Raw genomic sequence first — 15,224 nt, 5'->3', positions numbered from 1 at the left:
AAGGGGAAACTCTTCCTAATAGTGGTAGTATGGGATAAATGATAGGCTCAAGAGTCAATACGATGTTGATTAAATCTCAGTTCTGCTGCCTCTTTGTAACCCAATGGCCCTGTGCAAGTTATTCAGTTTCCCGATGTCCCTGTGGGTAAAACAGATTTGATACAGGAAGCAAATTCAATGTGAACTAGCTTATGCAACAAAAAAATATTTTTTGGAAGGATATTAAGGTATTTCATGGACCCCAAGGGCACATAAATTTCAGCAGGTCTCGAACAAATCTGGTAAACACATACTTAAGTACTACTCTCTCCATTTCTCATCTTTCCTACACATGAGAAAGAAAGATCACTCCATAGCTCTTTTATTTTGTAATCTTTACTTTTATTGAGATATAATTGACCTATAATGTTGTATTAGTTGCAGGTGTACAACCTAATGATTAACTTGGTATATATTGTGCAATCATCACCACGGTCTAGTCAACATCCACGACACAGTTACCGATTTTTTTTCTTGTAATGAGAACTTTCAAGATCTACTCCCTCAGCAACTTTCAAATATACAGTGTTCTTAATTAAAGTCATCGTGCCTTATTTATTTTATAATTGGAAGTTTGTACCTGTTGACCACCTTCACTCTTTTCACCCACCCAACATCCCTCACCTCTGGCAACCACCAGAGGTGGTTCACTGTATCTAGGAGTTTGGATTTTTATTGCTGTTTGTTTTTGTTGGTTGGTTGATTTGTTTTCAGATTGCACATACAAGTGAGATCATGCAGTGTTTGTCTTTCTTTGTCTGACTTATTTCATAAGTCAGAATAGCTGATGTAATATGATTTAGCATAATAATGTCCTCCAGGTCCATCCATGTTGTTGCAAACAGAAAGATTTCCTTCTTTTCGTGGCTACATAATATTTCACTGTGTGTGTGTGTGTGTGTGTGTGTGTGTGTGTGTGTGTGTGCGCTCGGGCGTGCACACACATGCATGGACAACACATTTTCTTTAACATTCATGCACTGGTAGTTGCTTAGGTTCCTTCCTTGTTTTGGTAACTGCAAACAGTGTTGCAATAAACATGGTGCATTTATATTTTTGAGTCAGTGTTTTCATTTTTTTTGAAAAAATGCTCAGAAATGGAATCGCTGGATCACATGGTAGTTCTACTTTTAATTTTTTGAGGAACCTCCATACTGTTTTCCATAGTAGCTGCACCAATATACATTGCCACCAAGAATGCATACATGTTTCCTTTTCTCCACATCCTCACCCACACTTGCTTTTTCTTGTCTTCTTGATGATAGCCACTCTAACAGATGTGAAGGAATACCTCCTTGGGGTTGTGATTCACATTTTCCTGATGACTAGGGATGTTGAGCACATTTTCATATATCTGCTGGTCATCTGTATGTCTTCTTTGGAAAAATGTCTATACACAAGATGTTCTTCCCATTTTTTTAATCGGATTAAAAAATTGTTTTTAGGGGTGCCTGGGTGGCTTGGTTGGTTAAGCGTCCAACTTCAGCTCAGGTCATGATCTCACGGTCCGTGAGTTCAAGTCCCATGTTGGGCTCTGTGCTGACAGCTCAGAGCCTGGAGCCTGTTTCGGATTCTGTGTCTCCCTCTCTCTCTGCTCCTCCCCTGTTCATGCTCTGTCTCTCTCTGTCTCAAAAATAAATAAACGTTAAAAAAAAAATTAAAAAAAAATTGTTTTTAGTTTTTATCTTTTGCTATTGAGTTGTATGAGTTCTTTATGTATTTTGAGCATTAGCCCTTTATCAGATTTATGATTTGCAAATATTTTCTCCCTTTCACTAGGTTGTCTTTTCATTCTGTTGATGGTTTCCTTTGCTGTGCAGAAGCTTTTCAATTTGATGTAGTCCCACTTGTTTATTTTTGCTTTTGTTGTTTTGCTTTTGGTGTCAAATCCGTAACATTTTATAACTCGCGTGTTCAAGTGACTGCCCCTCGGTCCCAATTCCAAACACACAGGACATAGAATCTGATTAGCCCTTTTTCGCTGAGCTGACCATCCCTTCCTCCAATCAGTTGTGACCAGGGAAGTGGAGTCATGTAGCAGCGACATGAATACAGGACCTATTTCTGGGTGATCATGGATCTCAGAAGAGGATTAAAGTAAACAAGGTAGATGCACCCCATGTCTGTTCTAAGGATAAAATGTGAAAATTGAGGAAATGCACATGGCTCTAATTACGTACTTAAGTCATAATACCAATTATAACTATTAATATTGATGGAATTGTGGGGTGGAGTCTGAGTGGTTTATCCTTACCAAGGACTGAGTCTAGTGTTTCATCTGATAGGCCCTGTTAGTTCAAATTCAAGATAAAGGAAATCTGAGGTTATGATGTGGCAGGGAAAGTGGCGAAGCCTACCTACCAGTGAAGCATTGGTCATTTGTGTCTCAGGTGTCAGATCACAGTAAAACCTTGTCTCTGCTTTATTTGCTACGTTGCTTCAAAATAGACCCCATGATGTACTCTTTTTTACTTTTCTCATACGTAGCCTGGAAGATATCCACCCAGTGCTGATTCTAGAGAACTAGGCAAACCAAAGTGTGATGTTTGCAGGAGTGAATTTTAGCCAGCAAATATTATACTCTCAATCTACTTTTCTTTTCCTCTGAAAGAATGGAGGTTGCTTTCCCTTATGGTCAGTGATCGCAAACCAATCAAATCTTGAGCTAAATATATTAATGAAAACAAATGGAAACCAGCTTCCAGAGCTCCAGGCGGTGGCTGCAAGATAAGTTCACATTTCCCTTAATATCAATTCATCCTTTTAATATTGATTGGGCACCTTCTATGTACCAGTTACTTCTCTGTACTCCTCTTGGCCTTAAGTTCCAGACAGCTAAATTATCAGGACATCCAGGCTTTGCGCGGCCAGTCTCTCAAGTGGTCCCAATAATCTTTGCCTCCTGGTACTCTTGTCCCATGCAGCCCTTCCCAAATTGAACCAGGGTTGTCTATGTGACCGATAGAATTTGTCAGAAGTGATGGTGTGACACTTCTGAGAAAATTATAAGAGAGACTATGGCTTCTGCTTTGGTCTCTTTCTAAATCACTTACGCTAGGAGAGCTAGCGGCTATGTTGTGAATGCAGGCGTGCAGTCTACGGAAAAGTCCATTTTGTAAAGAACTATGGTGTCCAGCAAATAGCCAATGAGGAACAGAGGAATTCTCACAGGCCTAGTTTCTCCCAAAAGCCAATCCTAGTGCCCCCATTCCTCTGAACTAGGTCCTGGTGGCTACCAGGTCACAGACTGTCTGGGGACCCCCTTGCTCAGAGAGCTGCCAGGATCCACATGCACAGCTCCCTCTCCTGACCCACGACCCCAGGAGCAGAGGCCTCTTGGGCAACCAGGGCTCCCAGCTGTCTCTGACAGGAGGTAACCCCAGCCAGCCCTGCCTGGCCTGCCCCTGGCAAGTTCCCACCCAAGATCTGCCTTCAGGGGCAATGGCCACATTGGTTAGGTTAAGGCTTGGATTATTCAGGTGCCTTAGGTCCCCCAAGAGCCGAGCCATTGATCCTGTTGCTTAGGATAACTGCTGGACTGTTCCAGATCTCTGGCCACCATGTACCACATAGCATACACAGACACGGCACACACCCCTTCATCAGGCCTTGGGCAGCGAGGCCCTCCAAGCCTCTGGTGCCATGGCTGGTCTAACCACCTGGATGTTCTCCTGGGATGCCACCACAACATGATATAGTACTGAGGCTGCAAAGGTAGCGAAAGTCAATTCCCTTTTAAAAGTGCTGCTATGGGGCGCCTGGGTGGCTCAGTCGGTTAAGCATCCGACTTCAGCTCAGGTCATGATCTCGCAGTCCGTGAGTTTGAGACCCGTGTCAGGCTCTGGGCTGATGGCTCAGAGCCTGGAGCCTGCTTCTGATTCTGTGTCTCCCTCTCTCTCTGCCCCTCCCCTGTTTATGCTCTGTCTCTCTCTGTCTCAAAAATAAATAAACGTTAAAAAAAAAATTAAAAAAAAATAATAAAAAAAATAAAGTGTTGTTAATAGGTGCCTAAAGTTATCAACAAACAAGGGCTCCCATGTGTCTCGTTCTTGGACAGCTCAGTCCCTCCAAACAAGGCTTTAGAGCAATCTCCCTATCTGGCTTCAGAGGGAACAGGAGACTTTGTGTAGTGAGAGCTTAGACACTGGCAGATCCATGCTTTCTCCCAAGAGCCCACGGCTGTGACTCTGCCCCTTCTGAGCCGGGTCCTGGCCCAGTAGCAGGTCACAGGATGGCCCTTGTTACCCCTTGCTCCAGAGCTGTGCAGGAATACCAAACACAAACTCTCCCGAATCAAGCCCCCCAGGAGCAGGGGCCTCTCCAGCAACCAGTGCTCCCTGGTGTCTCCTATCAGACGACACCAGTCAGCTTGCCCCACCCTGGCAAGGCAGTCCGGTGTCCTCCAGGTTTGCTGTCAGGGGAAATAGGCATATTGTGTAGGAGGAGGCTTGGAATTAGGCAGACGCCAGGCACCCCCAAATAGCCTGCTCCTTGACCTGACTAATCCCTGCATCTGCTCTGTTCCAAGTCCCCGCTACCGTGACCTTTGTGGCCTGCGCACGCGCAGTCAGCACCGTATCCGTCCACCTTGGGCTGCATGGGGCTCTCCAGGCCCCAGCGGCTCCGAGAGGAACTCCAACCACCAGAATGACCCAAGCTTCACGCCCACCTGAAGGGTGGAGGGAGCCCAAGACCAGAAAATATTTCTGAGGTGGCAGATTTAATCCGGCGACAGTCGGCCCAGATTTGGACCGGCTGCCCACTGGTTCCCAGGGTTCTCCAGCAATCAGGGCTCTGGGGGGTCTAAGTGGAGGGTATCCCGATCATGCGCCTCACCTGGCAGGGCCATCCAGATCCCCCCCAGCTCTTCCCTCCGGCGGGAATATGCACATTTGTGTAGGTGAACCCTTGGAATCGGGCAGATGCCTTGGACCCCCAACAGCCTGGTCCCGTGACCCTGCTGGCCCAGACACTTGTCCTGTGCCGGGTCGCCCGCTACCCTGAGTCGCCGGCTCGCGCATGCACACTACGCAGCCCCCATCGGCTCGTGGCGGCCACCCGGGCCCTCTAGGCCTGTGGAGCTCCACTTGCTCCCGAAACACCCGCATGGACGCAGGGCGGAGGAAGCACCCCCCTCCTCCACCCCCTCAAAGAGTCTTTCTGAAGCCATTGCTTTAAACTAGCGACAGTTAGTGCCCTTTTGGACTGGCTGCCTGTTGGGGTCCTGCACTTACCAGTAATCCAGGCTCCCGGGGGCCCTCAGTGAAGATACCGAGCAGTCCACCAGGCCCCGACCCGGCAGGTCGGTCCCGACTCCCCCAGCTTTCCCTTCAGGGGGACTATGTACCCTGTGTAGGTCAGGGCTTGGAATTAGGCAGAGGCTTTGTGGCCGCGACAGCCCGCTCCTGTAACCCCTCTTCTCCAGGCACTTGCTCCTGCCAGGTTTCCGGCGGGCCTCCCTGAGTGCGCGGCTGGCGCAGGCGCAGTACTGGCCCCACCATTCCGGGGAGGGGCCGGAGGGCCCTCCTTGCCGTGGAGCTCGGGCTGGTCTGCGACCACCTGCACAGCTTCCTGGTTGGAGAGATCCCACCTCGGATAAGCGTTTCTTTTTCTTTCTTTCCTTTTCGTTCTTGCTTTCCCTCTTTTTTTTTTTTTTTTTAAATATTTATTGAGAGAGAGAGAGAGAGAGAGACCATGGGGGAGGGGCAGAAAGAGAGGGAGAGAAACAATTCCAAGCAGGCTCTGTGCTGTCACGGGCAGAGCCACGGGGGGATTGAACTCACCAACTGTGAGATCGTGACCTCAGCCGAAATCAAAGTCAGATACCTGACCAACGGAGCCACCTAGGTGCCCCTATCCATTAACCTCTTGAGAATATTTTGGTTGCTTTAAAGTTTTGGGCTCTCTATTCAGCACTCTAAAGGCCATGACTCCTGTAAGAGATCATTTTTTATAACATCGCAGTCATTCCATAAGCAAATTGAGACCATAATAAATACTCATTAAATTAAAATATAATAACTACAGATATTGTTTATGAGTAAGCCTTTCTGCTCATTCAATATCTGAATTTCTTCAGCTAAACCCCAAGATAGATTTTCTTACACCAAAGTCTTCTTTAATAGATGCTCACAGTTCTAGATATTCACAATTTTGTGTAGTTTCTCCTAAATATGCATCTATTTTTTTTAAGTTTATTTATTTATTTTGAGAGAGAGAGTGTGTGTGTGCAAGCATGGGAGGGGCAGAGAGAGAGAGAGAGAGAACCCCAAGCAGGCTCTGCACGGTCAAGGTGAGCCTGACTCAGGGCTGGATCTCACAAACCATGAGATCATAACCTGAGCGGAAATAAAGAGTAGGGCACTTAACCAACTGAGCAACCCAGGAACCCCAATATGTGTCTATTTTATATCTGGATTAAAGATATATATATATATATATATATATATATATATATATATATATGTATTATGGCCAATGTGGGGCTTGAACTCAACTATCCTGGATCAAGAGTCCCATATTCTACTGACTGAGCCAGCCAGGCACCCCCTTAGTATGTTTTTATCTACCCCATTGGATCAGAAGAGTCCAAGAGCTGTGATTTAGATGTCTAGTTTTAAATATCTTTAAAGAGTTTTAGAGTAGTAAACTTACCTGTGTGCATAGTATTTAATAAATATATCATTACTGGTTGACTCTGAAGTTAGTGTTTGCTAGTGTCCTTGAACTTCAGAAAAAAAGCTACTCTGGACTTAAGAACCATTCCTTTATCTGTGCCATGGAAATAGTCAGAAGCCTGATGGGTATGGACAAACTACATCTCAGCTTCCAGTAGATTTGTGAAGTGGGAGTGTCTTCAGAGGAGTTTATCCAAGGTAGCCAGGCTTAAATCCTCTGACCACACACAATTTTTAAAAATTTGAACACCACATTTTAAAAAAATTTTGTTTCTTATTCTGCAATCTCCCAAACCTTCTCCTTATTATTTGTTTCCTCAAGGCCAGCCCTACTTATCCTTGCTTTAGAACGGATGATGCAATATGGAATTTTGTAGGCATTTCAATAGAAGCTATGCCTAGACTTCTAATTCTGACATCTGGATCCTGATGGCTATGCTTTTATTTTGATTTCCTCATGGCTGGTATCTTTTCACAAGTATAGATTGTGTTTGGTAAACAAGGAGAGGTTTCAGTCCTTCTGAGTAGCTGAGAAGAAAATGACCTTTTTAAAAAAAAATTTATTTTTTATTTTTTTGAGAGAGAGAGCATGAGCAGGGGAGGGGTAGAGAGAGAGAGGGAGAGAGAGAGAATCCCAAGCAGGCTTCATGCTCATCGAGGAGCCCAACATGGGACTCAATCCCAGGACCCTGGGATCATAACCCAAGCCAAAATCAAGAGTCAGACGCTCAACAAACTAAGCCACCCAGGCGCCGCAGGAAAATGACCTTCTAAATCATTGGTAAGATTGTACTCCTGAAACAGAAATACCTCATTTTTAGAGTGTTTGAGGACACTATGACTCATCTTCGGTAAAAGTGGCATGACACAATGATTTGTTGATCAGATTAAGTAGATCTGTACAATATTTGCATAACAACAGGCCACAATAGTGGCTGGCCTTGTTCTTATACTATATGTTCTGTCAACCAAAATGCACCCTGCACAGCAGAAAACTGTCATGTTTCACTCAATGCCAAACAAGAACCAGGATTCCTAAACACCTTCCCTCAACTTCAAAATGTGCTTATTTACATATTTTATAAATGGGAATATCTTTTCTATGTATAAACCATAAGCTCATTGAAAAATTAAAACAATACAGAAATCTATAACTTGGAGAATAAAATCAAATTCTTGGTTAAAATCCACATATATATGGTTTCTAAAAATGGGATTGTAATGTTATGTCATTTCTGCTTAACACTATATTATGGCTCTCTTTATCCCATTTATTTTTTGACAAGGCAATGGACATACATGGTAGAAAATTTAGAAGGTATGGAAGGATATAAGTAAGACACCTGGTTCTCCTCTCTGGAGACAACCACTGTTACTAATTTTTTGGATAATGACAATTCATATAACTTTATGTATTCTTTTTGTTCTTTTGCAAATTTTAACATCTGCACATTTGCTTTGTCAATTACTTACTTCCACCTAGTTCACAGGTAAGGGAGTTGTACTACCCCAGGACTCATGTGGCCAACTTCAGAGAGAAGCTCATCTGGGGGCTTAAAAGTGGATGATTCTGGGGCCCCTGAGTGGCTCAGTCAGTTAAGCATCTGACTTCAGCTCAGGTTATGGCCTCACTGTTTGTGAATTTGAGCCCCGCATCCGGCTGTGTGTTGTCAGCACAGAGGCTGCTTTGGATCCTCTAAACCCCTCTCTCTCTGCCTCTCCTCCTCTAAAGAAAAAAAAAAAAAAAGTGGATGATTCATTAAAGCTTTGATATTCAATTAGTCTGGAAATTGTTAACATCTGATGAGCGAATCTATTTTTTAATAGCTAGAGTAACCAGAAAAGCTTTGAGATTTGTGTGAGATTTCATCTAAGTTCTATTTGATGGGATAGATCTAAAGGGACAGCCAAGGGACAGCTGTGTCCAAGTTTCTACTCTTACAAATAATGCACAGGTGACTATCCATTTAGGCAATAATTTCACACAAGTGTCTCTTTAGGTGATCCCCTAGGAGTAGATTACTGGATTCATGGGCATCTCTGGAACAGATTTTGCCCACAATCCTTTTCTAAAGTCTTACTGTGTTATCTTAGTGCCAAAAGGATTCAGGATGCCCATTTTTCTAAATCCTTGATAGCCGGTGCATTACTGAAATTTTTGTCTTGAAAAAGGTACACATATCAGCTCAATAAATTTTCGTAACTAAACACACCCATATAACCAAAACCCAGACGAAGAAACAATATTACCAATACCCCATGCCCTCCTTAATGTATTTTTATTTGCTTTTAGGTTTATTTATTTTGAGAGAGAGAGAGAGATTGAGAGAGAGGGGGAGAGAGAGGGGGAGAGGGAGAATCCCAAGCAGGCTCTGTCCTGCCAACGCAGAGTCCAATGTGGGGGCTCAATCCTGAGAACCGTGAGATCATGACCTGAGCCGCAATCAAGAGTCGGAAGCTTAACTGACTGAGCCACCCAGGCGCCCCCATCCAATGTCCTTCTTTACCACCTACCTAAATAAATTATTACTGTGATGGTTGGCAAATGATGACTTTCTAGCACCATTATTCCTTCTATATTTGTATATAGACTTTCTATTGTAAGGGGCAGATGATATTTTTAATATACATCTTTTATTGTCTATTGACAGTATAAAAAATACAGTACTTTTTTTTAGTAACTTTAAAATTTTTGACCTTGAATCCAGCAATCTTGCTAAAAACTCTTATATTATTTCCAGAAGTCTGAATATTTATTTGGATTTTCTATGGATACAGTCACAGTATCTGAGGATAAAAATAATTTTTCTTCTTCCCTTCAAATATTTATGTCTTTCATTTCTTCTTCTTATGTTATTGAACTTGCTGAAAACTTAAGTACAATGTCCTCCAAACCAAGGACAGTGTTCAGCATCGTGCCATTTCATAAAAGCTTAGCTTTAGGTTATTCTCATATATTTTCTTATTTAGGTAAAAGAAATTTCCTTGTATCCTTAGTTTGTTAAGGTTAAAAACTCATATATATTAATAATATATATATATAATATATATATAATTTTAGCACATGGTTTTTTCTACATCTGTTGAAATAACCATAAGGTTTTCCTGCTTTGTTCTGATACTCTGATGAATTACATGGATTTAATTTATTTGGTTGGGGTACATAATGTGGTTATGACACCGACACCTTTCACCAAGTGTGACAGATCCTCAGCCAGTTTCATTTCAAATATTTTTGCTCTCCTTTTCTCTATTTTTCTTCTCTGGGTCTCAATTAGACATATGTTGGACCTTGTCCTTGTATCCTTCCTGTCTTTGAATTTCTCTTAGGTATGTTTCCAATGCAGTATCTTTCTATACTGCATTCTGAATAATTCCTTCAGGCGTATCTTTCAGTTTTCTAATTCCTTGTTGTGTCAAAACTGCTGTTTAAGTTCATTTCTTGAATAATTTCAGTTATCATCTTTTTGGATGAATGTCAAATCTGTATGAGTTTTAAAGATAGCTTGTTCTTTATACAGCTCTATGTATTCTTTTGTGTCTCTATTTCAAGCATACTTATTTTTGAGTCTCCCTCTGATTGTTTTTTCATGCCCATGCTTCTTCCACTCTCTTTACTCTCTATACAGAGGCTAGAAAGATTGTTTTAAAAATGAGAGTTGAGTGGGGCACCTGGCTGCCTCAGTCAGAGGAGTGAGTGACTCTTGATCTCAGGGTCATGACTTCAAGTCCCACATTGGGTGTAGAGACTACTTAAATAAATAAATAATTTTTAAAAATGAGAGTCAGGTTATATTACTCTTTTGTTCAAACCTCTTTCAAAGTTTTCCATCATAATTACAATTAGTCCTGCGTTCCCTCTGCCTGTTTTCTTCTTACTCCAGATATCAACAAAGCTCTCTTCCTTCATTCTCTCAAATCTCAACTCAAATATTACTGATTCAAGCAAGCTTAGACTCCTCTAGTGCTCTGATTTACATCTCTGCTTCATCTCCAGTTCCAGCGACAGCTATGGTGGACACTATATGGGTTTCATCTAAACTCAGGCTGACAGTATGTGTCTCAAGCTCATCCATTAAGTCATTTACTTTATGTCTAGAACTTCAATGCTTAGTACTCTGGTGTGAGCCCACCTAGCCCATTCACACATGCAACTTGGAAGCGCTGAAGAGTTAACCCCCCCTTATGGGTAACCCCCAGTCAATAATGGATGGGAGCCAAAAGCCAAATTCTTTTGCCTCCTGTCTTTGTTCAGACAATTCTTGGAGGAATCAAACCCCTGTTGCCCTTAGCAGCAATAATAGATACTTACATTGGCTCCTTTCTCCTTCTTTGTCCACTTTTCTGTTCCATCATTCTTGTTCCCTGAAATCACCTCCCAGATAAACCACTTGCATACAAGCCTTTGTCTCAGGCTCTGCTCTTTGAATGAACTCAATGTAAGACATTTTCCCTCACCACCCCATCTAAAATTGCAACCCATTCTACTTGTCCTTACATTGCTTTGCTTATATCCTTAGCACATATTACTGTCTGATGTGATGTTATATATTTACATGTTTATTTACAGACTCCTTCAACTGAATGTTTGTTTTGTTTTTTCACTAAAGGATCCCCAGTGCCTAAAACAGTGCCTAGCACATCATGAACACTCAATATATAGTTACTGAATATGGAAGGATGCATAAAAGTCAGTACTTGAGTAGTTAACTCTGCTGCTTGTTTTGTTTTCTGATATTTCCCCTTGATAGAATGCTTTCACATGTGTTTTGTAATTTTCGATTGTCAGATTATCTTATGTGAAGCTTATTTTATTACTTTTTTATTTTCTTCAGTCCTTTGTGTCCTAGATTGTTGAAGTTTTCATCCAGATTGTTTTTGTATTTGATTTTGTCAGACCCTCCAGGGATACCATTAATCAATTATAGACCGTGGCATAGTGAAAGGCAGCCACTAGTTATGGGTTGTAGTACGTTGATTTCTAATTTATTTTGCCTTATATATTAGAAGCCTATGGAGATGAAAATTTTAAGCATATGATTTAAAAGCCATGATTAATCCATTTGAATTATACTATTTAATAGGAACTGTTTCATTTTTGCCTTACATTTTTTATAGGATTTCAATATAGTAGATGCTACTTTTTTATATATATAACACAGACAATTATTTTAATCATAATCTTTTGGGCCACTTTGTGTTAGATAATGTTTTCTTTAAACAACCTGGAGTTGGATTTTGCATTTTACCTCAGTCTAAGAGAGTTTTCTTAATGTAGAAGTTTAGTTCATTTACCTTAATTTCTGTAATTTGTGTTTCTTGGGTCATCTTGTTATGTTTTCTTTTCCCTGTGTTATAAAATTAAAAAAAAATTTTCCCTTATTTTGCTTTGTATGCTATGTTTTTTTGGGGGGGGGCAAGAAGTTGTCAAATCACTAGCAGCCACATTAAAATGTTTCTGAAGTATTTTCGACCTGCATTTTTAAAGAAGTTTTTTAGTACTTTTGTACTGTCACTCTCCTCACTGTTGGTTGCCTCTTTTAGGGCAAGCTAGGACTTGGGAAGAGCTGTAAGGTTAGAAGGAAGAGCAGAAATACTGCTTGGACAATAAGTGCCATTTGGAGCCATTTGGGGCCATTTTGCTTTACCATAGTTGTCAAAGCAGGACTGCTGGTCTCCTGCTGTAGTGAGAGGAATGCTTGAAATATGTAGCCTTCATTTCATTGAAGTCCTAGCACCAGCATGACTGTGTGTCTGTAGTATTATCACATACTCTATGTGTATCTTGTCTTTTTGTAGGGAGTTTTTTTGCTTTGAGAGTTAAGGGGGAAAAGCTGCAATGGCCTAAAAATCAAGTTTAATCCATTATTGTTACCTGGAAACTTGCATTAGGCAGTGGAGACCTCACAGTTAGTAAAGAAACTAAGAATGAGACATTTTTATATTGCTGTGGACATCTAAATATGGCTACAGATATTAAAGCCTTGCTAAAAAAATGAATCTTTTCTCTCAAATCATTCTCCCATGATGGAATGTGGCTAGACTTCAAACATCCCACAGACTTTGTGAGCTCTCTGAGAAAAAAAATTGAAGGGGATTTTGTAGTTTGGCTACTAAAAGTTTTAATCATTTGATATCAGAATAGTGAGTTTTTTTATTATGTTTACACTGACCATATATTAGATGTTGCTTTTCTTTTTGATGGGTTTCATTAATTATTAAAAAAAATTTTTTTTAATGTTTATTTATTTTCGACACAGAGAGGGAGACACACAGCATGAGCAGGGGAGGGGCAGAGAGAGAGGGAGGCACAGAATCCGAAGCAGGTTCCAGGCTCTGAGCCGTCAGCACAGAGCCTGATGTGGGGCTCGAACCCACAGACCACGAGATCATGACCTGAGCCAAAGTCAGACGCTCAACCGACTGAGCCACCCAGGCGCCCCAGGTTTTCATTAATTATTAAAGGTACATATTATTAATAGTTTCACTATTAATTCACTATGTCAGAGCTCTCACCAAGAGAAAGGAACATGCACAGATATCTGGAATGGTTTAGATGAGACCTGCTAGGTGCTAGGTAATAAACTTCCAGAGATCAGTTCTAATACAGGGTTCCTCAATTTTGAATAATTATTATAAAAATAGAGGGGCACCTGGATGGCTTAGTCAGTTAAGCATCAGATTCTTGGTTTTGCCTCAGATCGTGATCTCATAACTCATGGGTTTGAGCCCCTGTGTCAGGCTAGTGATTCTCTGTCTCCCCCCCCACCCCTCCCCTGTTCATTCTCTCTCTCTCTCTCTCAAAAATAAATAAATAAATAAATAAATAAATAAATAAATAAATATTTAGGAGGTGCCTGGGTGGCCCAGTTGGTTCAGTGTCTGACTCTCGGTTTCGGCTTAGATCATGATCTCACGGTTTGTGAGTTCCAGCCCTTCATCGGGCTCTGTGCCTTCAGTGTGGAGCCTACTTAGGATTCTCTCACTCTACCTTTCTCTCTGGCTCTCCTCCACTTGTACTCTCTCTCTCCCTCAACATATATAAATAAACTTAAAAATAAATAAACGTTAAATAAAATGGAATCGCAAACTCACTTGACCTAGATTGTAAACCTCTTGAGAGCAGAGACCATATCTTCTTCATCTTTGTGCCCCAGGGCCAAGGACAGTGTCTGGAATATGGTAAACCCACAATCACAAATATTGAAAAAAATTCCATGCTCTAAACTTGAACATACTCTAGCATTTTCTGATCGTCTTTTAATACCAGCTTTTCTAAAATTATAAAAAGCTAGCAAGAAGCTCCCTGAGATTTAACTGACATTAATTATATTCAGCGGGTTTAAGCTCAAATGTATTTTTAGCTTATTTTTGAAAGGACCCAGGAGCTAATTATCTCTAATATTTATCTCTAGATTTAAGTCCTACCTTTGTAGTTAGCAAACTGTGCTACAGAAAGAAGTTCAATCTGCTCATTAAATCTGTTGCTCTTAATTACTTCTTTGTCAGCTACCCCTTGAGCTATTAAATATTATGTTACTCCATCAGAACTGTCAAGCTGTCTTTGTGAAGCTCACGGGATTATGATTGTATACATTTATAGACAGAGGATTTACCTCTGCAGGAGAAGGAAAATGACAAGGTACAAGATTAGGTTAACTTCACAGTAGGAAAAGGTAAACAGTTGTCAGCAGGGAAAAGAAATATTCTTGTCACTTTATAAAAATACCTAGATCATGGCATTATTTCAAAGCAATTGTGTAGCCTTTCTACCCGTCAGGGAGTATTCAATATTCGCTAATTGTACATGGTTGAGAGAGCATTTTAAAGGCTGTGTCCCAAATATGACTTCACTCAATGGGTTTCACCCTATTTCCATCTGTTTAGTGATCATAATCCTGCTTCTTCTAAAGTCCCTATGATTGGCATTTGTTTTTTCATTCACCAAGTACATGTTTATAGAGCACATGCTATGTTTTCTGTGTACTTTTCTAGGTGTTGGGGATAAAAAGAGGAAAAGACATGGTCTCTGCCCTTTACTGGATAGCAGGAAACAGCTTGAAAAGACACCCTGAGATACAATAGAAGGGTAGTGTGGAGGCAGGGGCACCTGTTCTAAGTCGGGGGGGGGCGGGGTTGCCCATCTGTTGGCCTTATATAGAGTCAATCACTGCCGCTTGGGCAGAACCAATCACTTACCACAATTCAAATTGGAAAATTTAGCAAAATATTCTGAAAGTGCTGTCTGTATAAAATACACATGCCCCACCCCCTTTTCTAGTTTTTAAGTTTTTTTCACCTATGGCACAGGAAAAAGCCCCACTCAAAAGGTCCTAAGCTTAAAGAGCATGCTTCCAACATCAAATCCTCTCTGGGGCTTGCTCTCACCCTGATGTGAAAGAGATGGAGGAGATGTGAAGGTGAAGTCATTACTTCCCCTGTTGTAGCATCCTCAGTGTGGGCAGGTGGTTGAGTGAGGGGCGTGGGTGTTACAAAGGAAGTGTGGCT

At 41.4% G+C, this 15,224-nt stretch overlaps 1 non-coding gene across 1 annotated transcript; it reads right to left on the bottom strand.

Annotated features, from left to right (window-relative positions):
- Positions 1 to 13,069: 13,069 nt before the first annotated feature.
- On the bottom strand, positions 13,070 to 13,154 carry TRNAQ-UUG (transfer RNA glutamine (anticodon UUG)). The gene has a single exon. It is a non-coding gene; the product is annotated as a tRNA-Gln (tRNA).
- Between the last annotated feature and the right edge of the window lie 2,070 nt (positions 13,155 to 15,224).

Source organism: Lynx rufus, unplaced genomic scaffold, assembly GCF_022079265.1.
Source record: "Lynx rufus isolate CCGP_SWC_20201006 ecotype Redwood Valley unplaced genomic scaffold, mLynRuf1.p SCAF_15, whole genome shotgun sequence".
Classification (NCBI taxonomy): Eukaryota; Metazoa; Chordata; class Mammalia; order Carnivora; family Felidae; genus Lynx; species Lynx rufus.
This window is presented reverse-complemented; position numbering and strand designations above follow the sequence as displayed.